Source organism: Schistocerca nitens, chromosome 1 (genome assembly GCF_023898315.1).
Source record: "Schistocerca nitens isolate TAMUIC-IGC-003100 chromosome 1, iqSchNite1.1, whole genome shotgun sequence".
In the NCBI taxonomy this organism is placed as follows: domain Eukaryota; kingdom Metazoa; phylum Arthropoda; class Insecta; order Orthoptera; family Acrididae; genus Schistocerca; species Schistocerca nitens.
In genome coordinates this window covers 88,366,753-88,379,761 of record NC_064614.1, presented here as the reverse complement: position 1 = coordinate 88,379,761, position 13,009 = coordinate 88,366,753, and the positions used below count along the sequence as shown (strand labels likewise).

General features: G+C 40.2%; 1 protein-coding gene across 3 annotated transcripts in view; it reads left to right on the top strand.

Annotated features, from left to right (window-relative positions):
- LOC126241393 (scoloptoxin SSD14-like) overlaps positions 1 to 13,009 on the top strand; it is a 483,336-nt gene that overhangs the window by 382,718 nt on the left and 87,609 nt on the right. The window lies entirely within an intron of this gene.

The window sequence follows — 13,009 nt, the reverse complement described above, 5'->3', positions numbered from 1 at the left end:
ACTTCGTTTTTTTTTTTTTTTTTCCTTTTTGCTTCAAATTTCTTCATCACGGTTCCAGTTTTCTACAGAAGGCATTAACTTCACCAGTCGTTTCCAACATATGTATACTTGTTCCTCCGAGTTGAAAATTCAAAGTTTCGGATATGTCGACCAAGCAGCCCAGCTTCATCTCTCCATCACAAATAAAACATCTCGAAACTTACCAGCTTCCGGTCGGTTTTCCTCTTATAGAAACATGGCGATTTCATTTCTTAATTTATAAACAGGTTGCAACAATTTCCCGCGCGATAACCATTTTGCCTAACAATAAAATAGTAACGCTGATTGTGCTGCACCCATGTCTTTACAAAGTCCAGGAAGAATTCTTGATTTTAGAAGACTCAGTTTTATATAATTTACAACTGTTATAATCGTCGTTAGCACGATATCCTCACACTGTGTCTAGACACAGTGTGAGGATTTCTGTTTCACACGTGCTTTTGTACTACCAAGGACGCTCATACACGGGGGCAAGTCCCCCCCCCCTCTCTCTCTCCCTCCCTCCCTCCCTCCCCCCCCCCCCCACAAATCTCTTAAAGGAGAAAAAATTGTGTACTCAGGTGCTTTTCTTGCAAGAAAATGATTTAAAAGTCGGTATTACGCAGGTTCTATCAGGGTTGGAACTGCAACTTTTCTATAGGTATTCAGAAGTCGCCATTCGTCTCCCAAAATGTTAAAAATATTACATACCCCAAGGTCTCCCCTCCCCCCTTCCAAAACTATCGTATGAGCGCCCTTGTATACTATGGAATCTTCGAGGGACTGAACGAGCGCCTTCGATGCACAATCGAACTCAGTTCTTCCATTCTATGTTCGCTTGTATATAAAATCATTTAAGATAGTAAATAATGCGAGTGCTGTTGCTTTCAGTTCTACTGGTTTGCAGAAAAGAAGTTTTCTGCTGCTGACGTAGCACCACAAATTTGACCAACGCCAATCAAATGAGTATCTTTATTACTATCTATTGTTTCAAGAAGCTGTACATCTTCAGCTATATCACCAGTTCTACGGGGAAATAAATTCATTTGATACAGCAACATGGTTTCTAAAATCTCAACTGAAGTTAAAAAAAGCAAGCTCTTCGCCAATGGCATGAGACTTTTTACATCTGGCTATTTTATATGAAACTTATTTTTGGTTTTGAAATTATTTTAATTTTAATTCGAAGAAATCTCAGGGTTTTTTTAATATACTCACTTTGAAGTGTTTTCGAATTTCGTTTAAGCTTATTAGGTTTCATGCAGAATTCAAGCATTCTTCAAAATATGTTTTGATTTCACTTTCGTAACCATGTTCCTGTGTGCACTTTTTGATACTTCACTATTGTCTAATGCTCGCGTAAGTTCACTCAAAAACTTGCCCATCATTCTTTGTAAACCTACTGCTGTGAATATTTTGTAGCGTGAACCGCACTGTAACACGCAATTTACGATATAGACATTCACGGTAAATTCGATAAGTGACAGAAAGATAGAATGGACTCAGACAGGCTGGATTTGAATGAGGAGCAACATTTACACACGTTTACGTCGCGGTAGTGCAGACATTCCAAAACGTTCTAGGCTAATTAGTTCTTAAACAAGAATATTTGGCAGTCAAGATTTTATTTCCACGGAGACCAGTTTCGATGGAATCTTCCAGACACGAAGCCCGCGCCTACTACAGTAGTACAAGTTCATATGCCAACTAGCGCTGCAGATGACGAAGAAATTGATCAAATGTATGATGAGATAAAAGAAATTATTCAGGTAGTGAAGGGAGACGAAAATTTAATAGTCATGGGTGACTGGAATTCGAGTGTAGGAAAAGGGAGAGAAGGAAACATAGTAGGTGAATATGGATTGGGGATAAGAAATGAAAGAGGAAGCCGCCTGGTAGAATTTTGCGCAGAGCATAACTTAATCATAGCTAACACTTGGTTCAAGAATCATGAAAGAAGGTTGTATACATGGAAGAACCCTGGGGATACTAAAAGGTTTCAGATAGATTATATAATGATAAGACAGAGATTTAGGAACCAGGTTTTAAATTGTAAGACATTTCCAGGGCCAGATGTGGACTCTGACCACAATCTGTTGGTTATGAACTGTAGATTAAAACTGAAGAAACTGAAAGAAAAGTGGGAATTTAAGGAGATGGGACCTGGATAAACTGAAAGAACCAGAGGTTGTACAGAGTTTCAGGGAGAGCATAAGGGAACAATTGACAGGAATGGGGGAAAGAAGTACAGTAGAAGAAGAATGGGTAGCTTTGAGGGATGAAATAGTGAAGGCAGCAGAGGATCAAGTAGATAAAAAGACGAGGGCTAGCAGAAACCCTTGGGTAACAGAAGAAATATTGGATTTAATTGATGAAAGGAGAAAATATAAAAATGCAGAAAATGAAGCAGGCAAAAAGGAATACAAACGTCTCAAAAATGAGATCGACAGGAAGTGCAAAATGGCTAAGCAGGGATGGCTAGAGGACAAATGTAAGGATATAGAGGCTTATCTCACTAGGGGTAAGATAGATACTGCCTACAGGAAAATTAAAGAAACTTTTGGAGAAAGGAGAACCACATGCATGAATATCAAGAGCTTTGATGGAAACCCAGTTCTAAGCAAAGAAGGGAAAGCAGAAAGGTGGAAGGAGTATATAGAGGGTCTATACAAGGGCGATGTACTTGAGGACAATGTCATGGAAATGGAAGAGGATGTAGATGAAGATGAAATGGGAGATATGATAGTTCGTGAAGAGTTTGACAGAGCACTAAAAGACCTAAGTTGAAACATGGCCCCCGGAGTAGACAACATTCCATTAGAACTACTGACAGCCTTGGGAGAGCCAGTTCCGACAAAACTCTACCATATGGTGAGCAAGATGTATGAGACCGGCGAAATACCCTCAGACTTCAAGAAGAATATAATAATTCCAATCCCAAAGAAAGCGGGTGTTGACAGATGTGAAAATTACCAAACTATCAGTTTAATAAGTCACAGCTGCAAAATACTAACGCGAATTCATTACAGACGAATGGAAAAACTGATAGAAGCCGACCTCGGGGAAGATCAGTTTGGATTCCGTAGAAATGCTGGAACACGTGAGGCAATACTGACCCTACGACTTATCTTAGAAGAGAGATTAAGGAAAGGCAAACCTACGTTTCTAGCTTTTGTAGACTTAGAGAAAGCTTTTGACAATGTTGACTGGAATGCTCTCTTTCAAATTCTAAAGGTGGCAGGGGTAAAATACAGGGAGCGAAAGGCTATTTACAATTTGTACAGAAACCAGTTGGCAGTTATAAGAGTCGAGGGACATGAAAGGGAAGCAGTGGTTGGGAAGGGAGTGAGACAGGGTTGTAGCCTCTCCCCGATGCTATTCAATCTGTATATTGAGCAAGCAATAAAGGAAAGAAAAGAAAAGTTCGGAGTAGGTATTAAAATCCATGGAGAAGAAATAAAAACTTTGAGGTTCGCCGATGACATTGTAATTCTGTCAGAGACAGCAAAGGACTTGGAAGAGCAGTTGAACGGAATGCACAGTGTCTTTGAAGAAGGGTATAAATGAACATCAAAAAAGCAAAACGGGGATAATGGGAATTAAGTCGGTTGATGCCGAGGGAATTAGATTAGGAAATGAGACACTTAAAGCAGTAAAGGAGTTTTGCTATTTGGGTAGCAAAATAACTGATGATGGTCGAAGTAGAGAGGATATAAAATGTAGACTGGCAATGGTGAGGAAAGCGTTTCTGAAGAAGAGAAATTTGTTAACACCGAGTATAGATTTAAATGTCAGGATGTCGTTTCTGAAAGTATTTGTATAGAGTGTAGCCATGTATGGAAGTGAAACGTGGACGATAAATAGTTTAGACAAGAAGAGAATAGAAGCTTTCGAAATCTGGTGCTACAGAAGAATGCTGAAGATTAGATGGGTAGATCACATAACTAATGAGGAGGTATTGAATAGAATTGGGGAGAAGAGGAGTTTGTGGCACAACTGACCCTACGACTTATCTTAGAAGAAAGATTAAGGAAAGGCAAACCTACGTTTCTAGCTTTTGTAGACTTAGAGAAAGCTTTTGACAATGTTGACTGGAATGCTCTCTTTCAAATTCTAAATGTGGCAGGGGTAAAATACAGGGAGCGAAAGGCTATTTACAATTTGTACAGAAACCAGATGGCAGTTATAAGAGTCGAGGGACATGAAAGGGAAGCAGTGGTTGGGAAGGGAGTGAGACAGGGTTGTAGCCTCTCCCCGATGCTATTCAATCTGTATATTGAGCAAGCAATAAAGGAAAGAAAAGAAAAGTTCGGAGTAGGTATTAAAATCCATGGAGAAGAAATAAAAACTTTGAGGTTTGCCGATGACATTGTAATTCTGTCAGAGACAGCAAAGGACCTGGAAGAGCAGTTGAACGGAATGCACAGTGTCTTTGAAGAAGGGTATAAATGAACATCAAAAAAGCAAAACGGGGATAATGGGAATTAAGTCGGTTGATGCCGAGGGAATTAGATTAGGAAATGAGACACTTAAAGCAGTAAAGGAGTTTTGCTATTTGGGTAGCAAAATAACTGATGATGGTCGAAGTAGAGAGGATATAAAATGTAGACTGGCAATGGTGAGGAAAGCGTTTCTGAAGAAGAGAAATTTGTTAACACCGAGTATAGATTTAAATGTCAGGATGTCGTTTCTGAAAGTATTTGTATAGAGTGTAGCCATGTATGGAAGTGAAACGTGGACGATAAATAGTTTAGACAAGAAGAGAATAGAAGCTTTCGAAATCTGGTGCTACAGAAGAATGCTGAAGATTAGATGGGTAGATCACATAACTAATGAGGAGGTATTGAATAGAATTGGGGAGAAGAGGAGTTTGTGGCACAACTTGACTAGAAGAAGAGATCGGTTGGTAGGACATGTTCTGAGACATCGAGGGATCACCAGTTGAGTATTGGAGGGTAGCGTGTAGGGTAAAAATCGTAGAGGGGACCAAGAGATGAATAAACTAAGCAGATTCAGAAGGATGTAGGCTGCAGTAGGTACTGGGAGATGAAGAAGCTTGTACAGGATAGAGTAGCATGGAGAGCTGCATGAAACCAGTCTCAGGACTGAAGACCACAACAACAACATCATAAGTATAATGTATTCCAAAAAATGAAATTAAAGCTGTAGACAGTGTCAAATTATTAGCTCTGCAAATTGACCACAACCTAAATTGGAAAACGCACACTCTAGACTTAATGAAACGCCGTAGTACATTTGCAGCAAGCATGGTCCAGAACCGCGCTGCTGCTACGGTCGGAGGTTCGAATCCTGCCTCGGGCATGGATGTGTGTGTTGTCCTTAGGTTAGTTAGGTTTAAGTAGTTCTAAGTCTAGAGGACTGATGACAGATGTTAAGTTCCATAGTGCTTAGAGCCATTTTAACCAATATGCATGATAGCAGAAATAGGCGATTTAAAAATGAAGAAGTTAGTTTATTCGACCTACCTCCGTTCACTAATGAGTTAAGGAATCATCTTTTGGGGAAACTCCTCTCACAAAGAGAACATTTTCAAAATTCAGAAACGAGTCATTAGAATTATATCTGGTGTCAGTCCTAGATCATCATGCAGAGACCTCTTTAAGAAATTTGGTATTTTAACTACTACTTCTCAGTACTTATACTCATTGATATCCTTTGTCACTTCCAGCATGTCTCTTTTCACACAAAATAGTGCAAAACATGATTATAATACCAGAACCAAAAACAGTCTGTATAAGGACTATAGAAGTTTAACATTAGTACAAAAAGGAGTCAAATACATGAGTACTCATATACTCAGTAACTTACGAGAGCATATCAAAGGTCTTTTAAATGATAAAGATCGGTTTCAGTGTGAATTAAAGAACTTCCTGTTGGCCAACTCCTTCTGTTCCATCGATGAATATCTTCGCAAGGATTATAGCTTATAACTCTGTCTGCATTAGAATTGTACAATATCCATGTATCTGACTGAAAATGAAAAAAATAAAAGAACTTTGACTCTTTCAACATCCTAGAGATTCCTCTCCAAGGGATCCTTGGAAAACGATAAATGTAATGTAAAATAAAGGCGCCACATTGGCTTGTCGAATGCATGAAACAGAGTAAATAAAAAGTCCACAGCACCAACAGTGTGCCGCTGAGGTGAGTTAGTCAATGGAGCAGTTATTGCTACGGCACATCAGGGAATGTAAGTATCTGACAAGCCAAAGTGGCACCTTTGTTTTATAGGTGGACTATGCTCTCGTTATGTTTGCCCGTTACGTTCGTGCGATTCATGCGCAGAAACATTATTTCCAGGAACATTATTTCGAGAAGATCAAAAAATTACAGCTAGACCCTGTCGAAACCGACCACTGAGGAAACAAAACACTACACACTCGATCTCGGCTGCCAAATATTCTCATTTACCAAATATCAGATTGCTGCCAGCAATATGAGCAGATTCTCTCGAAGCCGCGATGGTGTCCGTTATGGTAGGCGTTTTAAAGTTTCCTTTAGGCGGCAATGACTGTTGAAGTGCAGTCAGCGCGCGAAACATTAGCTTACGTCCCTCCAGTACTGATAGCTACAAGTCGGCGTCATTCGGGACACTTTGAGTCAAATGCGCTCATTGTTTCATTGCTGCCAACGTCAGCGAAGTAACTGATTTGGTACTATAGTCACAGAACAAGAAAAACATCTGGGTGGAGGAGCTTACTTTTGACTTGTATTCATTGAAACACTCACATTTCGTTCGAATTAGTACTTATGAATGTGCCTTGCAATACTTTGAAAGTAGACGGCATCTAAATATAAGATTTTTTGTGATGATTCCCAGCCCCTGTACAAATACAAATTTCTTGACACTTGACAGGTTGTGGAATAGTTTTCCTTGACATAATCAATTTCGCGGTATTTTGTGCGGTCTCGAGGGAGCAAACTCTGACTATAGTACACAGCACAGGCAAGCGAGATTTGTTGTTCTAAAAAAAACCGGAAGTGACACAGGAAAATTAGGATCGCGACCAAGTTTTGTGCCACATGCACACTGTGTGTACTAATTAGGTAGTATAAGCAGCTACAAGTAAGTGCCACATTTAAAGATGATTATCTTTGTGACGTGTATTAACGAACACATGTTACTTACGTGTGTAATTTATGCCATTGCACCAAGTGGCCGCTCGTGAGTGTGTATTCTGGACGTTCACAAATTCAGATAAATTTGAGAGTGTGAAATTAATAGCATATGCTGTATAACAGTTATGCTTATCAACAAGTTTATACAACTACAGACACTACCAATAGTAATGATATCAGTAGCAATAATAATATTAATAGTATGCATAACTTATCCGACAAAATGAAGAATTTTTTGTGGAACTTGTTTTCTACATACTTACTTACAGTTTAAGGTAAGATTGAAATAATTTGTAAGCCCTCGCAACTCTGCATTTCGCAGTTTTGTGTAAGTGAGAGTTTTCATGCTTTTACATTTTCCGGACAGATGTACAAGATCCCTAACAGATGTATTAGTCCACACTCCACAAATGTACTTCCGGGCTGAAAATCAGATATTCTTATGTGCCATACACACAACAACTTATGCTGATTGTACAATTCCTCGTTGAATTTTTGTTTGTAGTCATGCTTATTTGATTTCGTCACCCTTACAATCAACGGACGTGGTCTGGGAGGCCATAATTTATTTTTCTGTTCCCAGAATCAGATTTTCACCCTGCAGTGGAATGTGCACTGATATGAAGCTTCCTCGCAGATTAGAACTGTGTGCCGGACCGAGACTCGAACTCGGGACCTTTGCCTTTCATGGACAAGTGCTCTACCGCCTGAGATATCCAAGCAAGACTCATAATCTGTCCTCACAGTCTTACTTTTCTGTTAGCATTTAAAGTAGATTGAACATAGTTCATGTTTACACTGCACAGGAAACCCGATCCCTGCCCAGTAAACAACCGACTTCATACACGAACTGCTGTTTGTAGAAAGGATTAATTCAAGTAGTGACGTCTAGCAAGATGGTCACCTGACAAATACAAATGAGGCCCTGAGATCCATAACGGCCTAAAGCACACCACTGTCGATCCCACATTTAAGTGAGTATTGGAGAAACCAGTGAGACAGCTTATCATGAATGTTCATATTTACAATGTGGGCCTGCAGCACAGATAAATCTGACCCACTATAAGATCAACAGATTTCAGACGCATGAATAAATGCTACAACTCACAATCAACGGTGATGTGCTTTAGGCCCTTATGACTCCCAGCATTCCAAATGGATTACTGTATGATAAAATTCAAAACTTAATATACTATAACTCATTCGGAAACTCACAAAATAGATTTTCTATCAGTATAGCCTAACATATACTGACTTTCGATCTAGTTTTGCTATATAGTGAGTGAACTGGCCTATCTGATGAGCGTGCTATCATCTAGCGTGATTTATGCATGCTAAAAAATGGAAATGTATTTATTCAAAATAAATCTGTACATGAACACCATACAAGGGCAAATAGTGACATACACAGACATCATTGTTATACCACACTGTGCAAGAAAGGTGTATAACACTCAGGTTCACATTTGTTTAATAAGCTGCCAAGTAACCTAAAGGCCATAAACAAAATCCATAGCTTTAAAAAATCTGTAACTTCATATCTCTTGGAAAACTGTTTTTACTCAGTAACACAGTATCTTGAAAAATAAGTCAATTTCGGTTGTAACAATATAAAAATGTAATGTAACAATATAGCAATATAGAAATGTAACAATTTATAAATGTAATGTATACAATCAATGTAACAGTATATTAATGTAATGTCATTTTGTCCAACATCTAAGGTATGGTATATGTACCTCAAAGATTCAGGACGTAAATAAATAAAATAAATAAATAAAATAAATACCGAGTGAATGAGGATAAAAGTCTGCCACAGTGTGCTACCACTGGTGGCACTGACGTAAACTTGCAGTTGAGTGGTAAGAGCTAGCTGTGCAAATCATGGACCGTGCATGTTGTTTATCAAATCCGTATTTATTTGACTCGGAAGGCAATTACATCACCCCAGCTGTGCATGCACAGAAGCCCCTTAAATCGTGCACAATTGAAGGTGTGCTCGCGACCCTGATGCCAGGTTTCATGACGTCCAGAAGAGCATTAGTGCAGTAGGTTTTAGTGCTGTATCTTTCAGATTGCAGTGTCTATGCTGGAAACATTTAACAGCACTCAAAGAAAAATAACTAATAAATCCGCAAGCTGTTGGAAGTTACGCCGTCGGCACACGGACCGCGCATCCGAACGTTAAGCGTCGAAAGTGACGAGTTTCAGACGTCATACCGTGGAATAGCACGTCCGGGAGTCTTTCCGAACGTGCAGAGCAATATCTGGCATCTCAGATATTCTGAACGTGCGTCTGAGCGTTGACCAATGAGATGGCGCAACGCCACCTACGTCACACGCACGCCGTCTCCCTTCAGTACAGAGTTGTGAGGCGCCATATTGGCATTCATTTCAAGCTTATATGTATATATGCTATTTCTGGGCACCAGCAAATTCAGAATCACTGGAAAACCCGTTGTTAACTGTGTGATTCGTTCCAATAAAATAACGAGAAACATCATATTCATAGCAAAAGAATTATTGTAACTTGTGTATAATGAGAGTAGGCTATTTGAAGGCAGCCACACACTGAAGATCCGCCCAAAACGCATTATTCTTGGTACAATTTCTTATAATTAACTTTCAATTAGTAACATATCTACCATAAGGTTTTCTGAAATGGGTAACATACTTTGATTACTTCAGTTGTCTGTGGTGTTGGTTTAGCGTAATGAATAGCATCACTGTCTTGTATAGATTTGGTAGTTGGGGCGGAGGTTTGCGTCTTGACACTACTAATTTTTATTCCCTAACATTGGCGTTTTATTAAGTTCTGATACTGTATTATTAGTTTAATATAAGTATATACTATAATATTTTATGTTATGTAAATATAAGTTCACCTTTTTTGAGGGGTGACTTTGTTCGATTGGCTTAATCTACAGGACAGCTTGCGCTACTTGTATAAAGATATTTTGCTCCTTTTTCTTTTACGCTTTGTAATTCACATGTTGCAAAGATTCTGCTACTGGGTAGGAACAGTGATTAAGTAAGACTGACCTTGGGGTATTACTAAAATGTGGGAATGATGAAACAATGTTTATCTTATGCGGAGAAGTATTCCAAATTTGTACCGCACTGTTTGTAATGCAACTTTTATATGTGTCTGTCCTTATTGATTGGACATGGTACTTTCCTCTTCGTGGACGATGGGGAAAATGTGCGTTTTAATAGAGCTAACGTGGGAATTTCACGCGCGCCCGTTGAGTGAACAGTGTGATTTACGAACTAGAACCATCCCTCCACTGCCACTGGAGTGCGTTGCGATCGCGTATTCCACGTTGGGGCCCACATACCGTATGCTCGAGTCCCATCGTTCCTGAACGTTCAGCAGCACGTCGAACTTGGCACGCTCAACGTTAACGTTCGACAGCACGGTCCGTGTGCCGACGGCTTTAGGGCGTTCACGCGCTCTTACACAGCAGTTGCCACTGATTGCTGGTGATCCGTAAGAGCTGTGAACACTTCTGAATTGCCAGCATCAGAAGACAAACAAGAACACATTTCTCCTCTGACACCCTTAGACACAGCAGCCATACTATTTCTCCTTTGCACCCCACACTCCCCTGATGTAATCCATCAACTATTCACATGCATAGCTGTAACAAGAGCAACAGCGAAACAGCAATAAATTTACTTATTCTTGGTAATTTGTAGTGTTTGTAACTTTGTAATTGTAGTGTCAACGTACTGGAAATACATTATATATATATATAATGTACTTTGACACTAAAACTGCTAAGTTACAAACACTACAAATCACCAAGAATAAGTAAATTTATTGCTATATATAATAAGGAAGGGGTTGGGAGGGCGATGATGGAAATTATGTTTGAAAATTGGGTCATTAATACTGAAACGTGGAGAAACGATGTAGTAGAGGAACAGCTCAGAGGCAATGATAGTTTGTATCAGCATGACAATGTGATCTATCACAAAACAGCTGCTGTGTGGCAATGTTGTGTGGACAGTAACATACCTGAAATGGACTGGCCTGCCAAGAGTCCAGACCTTAGCCGCATGGAACACATTTACGTTAAGTACGAGGGTAATCCCAAAAGTAAGGTCTCCCATTTTTTTTATAAGTTCAGAACTCTGTGTGGCAGTTGGTCACACTGTTATGAAGAGTGCTTCACGCGCTGTGTGTAAACATGCGCACGCCGCGCTGAGCCGCTCAGTCTTAACTTGGCAGCCGTTGAGAACGGAGGTCCCGTTGGATGTTACTGCCAACTGTGAATTGCGCGCAGTTATTCGGTTTTTGAACGCAAAGCATACTGCGCCGATTGAAATTCATCGCCAATGACGGAAGTGTATGGTGCATCGTGCATGGATGTGAAAAACGTTCGTAAGTGGTGTAGAGAGTTTGCAGCTGGTCGGACCGAAATTCGCGACAAACAAGGGAGCGGGAGACCGTCTATTTCTGAGGAGACAATGTTGAAGGTTGAGCAAAGCATGCGTGAAGAATGGCAGATCACCCTGGATGATCTCTGTACGTTGGTTCCTCAGGTTTCGCGAAGCACCGCTCACAGAAGTTTAATGGAAACATTGAACTACCGGAAGGTGTGCTCAAGATGGGTGCCATGCATACTGACTGAGAACTACATGCGGGAACAAGTTGATGCTTCCCGCACATTTCTTCACCGCCTTGCAGCCGAACAGGGCAACTTTCTGGACTGAATTGTCACAGGTGATGAAACCTGGGCATACCACTTTACACCTTAGACCAAGCAACAATCATGCCAGTGGCGGCATCCTTCTTCGCCAAAGCCGCGGAAATTCAAACAGACACAGTCTGCCAGTAAAGTCATGACAACCATCTTTGGGATCGGAAAGGGGTATTGTTGGTCGACTTTATGCCTACTGGGACCACAATTAACGGTGACAGGTAATGTGAGACTCTGAAAAAACTCAAACGGGCAATTCAGAACCGGAGAAGAGGAATGTTGAGCAAGGGCGTACACATTCTCCATGACAACGCTCGCCCGCACATCGCTCGGCAAACCGTTGCTCTCCTGCAACTCTTTCAGTGGAACATAATCACCCACCCACCAGATAGTCCTGACTTGGCGCCCAGTCACTATCACCTGTTCCCTAGGTTAAAAGAACATTTGGCCGGAAAGCGATTCAGCTCCAACGAAGAGGTTCATAACTTTCTGAACAGCACGGCAGCGAGCTGGTATGATATGGGCATACACAAACTGCCACAGCGTCGACAAAAATGCATCGACAGAAATGGTGATTATGTCGAAAAGTAGTTAATGTTCAAGCTGTAAACCGATGTAAACCATTGTAGAAATAAACAGGTCTGTGTACTTATAAAAAAAGTAGGACACCTTACTTTTGGGGTTACCCTCATAACATTGTTGACATCGTTCCAGACCCCAGTAACAAACGTCATTCATTACCTTCTCTGGTTTCAGCTTTTGAAGAAGAGAGGGCTGCTGTTTCTCCACAGACATTCAGACACTCATTGAAAGTGTGCACAGCAGAATTCAAACCTTCATAGAACAATGGTTTTTTTTTTTTAATAAGCGTCTACAAGATGGTATACTCAGTGATAAAACAAAGCAGTAGGCTTTACCAGAAATATCGACCCCTAGACAATGTGTCTAATAGTGTATTTTAAATATGACAGTATGCCATCTTAGGCAGTGTATAACACTTAAAACATTTGATAATGCGAGTTTGAAGCCGAAATCATGATCGTGTAAATGTAACACTGCAAATAAAAAACAGTCTAATGGCGGTACTGACTGTAAAGAAATATAATATGACTGTGGCCCCACATTACGAAAAATAATTAATAAAG